The sequence below is a fragment of the Tupaia chinensis genome, unplaced genomic scaffold (genome assembly GCF_000334495.1).
Source record: "Tupaia chinensis unplaced genomic scaffold, TupChi_1.0 Scaffold138060_1, whole genome shotgun sequence".
Taxonomy (NCBI): domain Eukaryota; kingdom Metazoa; phylum Chordata; class Mammalia; order Scandentia; family Tupaiidae; genus Tupaia; species Tupaia belangeri.
In genome coordinates, this window is record NW_006197961.1 from 1,391,601 (window position 1) to 1,392,183 (window position 583).

General features: G+C 44.3%; 1 protein-coding gene across 1 annotated transcript in view; it reads right to left on the reverse strand.

Moving 5' to 3' along the window:
• Positions 1-583, reverse strand: part of PODNL1 (podocan like 1) — a 9,663-nt gene that overhangs the window by 3,239 nt on the left and 5,841 nt on the right.

Sequence of the window (583 nt, forward strand, 5' to 3'; positions counted from 1 at the left end):
TCGCCGCGGTTTGAGTCCCAGACCTGGTGGCTTGCTTTCTTTCTCTCTCTCTCTCTCTGTCCTTCTCTGGTCATATTAAAATAAGCAAACAAAGTTAAATATTTCTAAAAAACAAAACAAAGCAAAAAAAACTCACACCAGGCGCATGTGCATGTGTGCTCAAAATCCCAAGAGGAGAACGGAAGAGAAGGGATTGCCGCATGGCCATCTCCCCTGGGGGGTGGTGATTTCTCATTTTCTGTGTCTCTGACAAGTGCACACACCCTACAGCAAAAATCTCTCTTGAAAAAAAAAATTAATAATGGGACCAGCAGGTGGCATGGTGATTAAGGCTCTGGACACTCCCACATGGCTGACCGTGGTTTGAGTCCCGGACCCGGTGACTTGTTTCTCACGTTCTCTCTCTCTCTCTCTCTTTCTCTCTCTGTCTGTCTCTCTCTGGTCAAATTAAAATAAATGAATAAATAAATAAAATTAAATAAATAATTCTTTAAAAACATAAATAAAATTAAGGGGTGGCAGGTGATGTGGTGCTTAAGGGTACTGGACTGGGGACCAGCAGGTGGCGTGGTGGGGGAGGCGC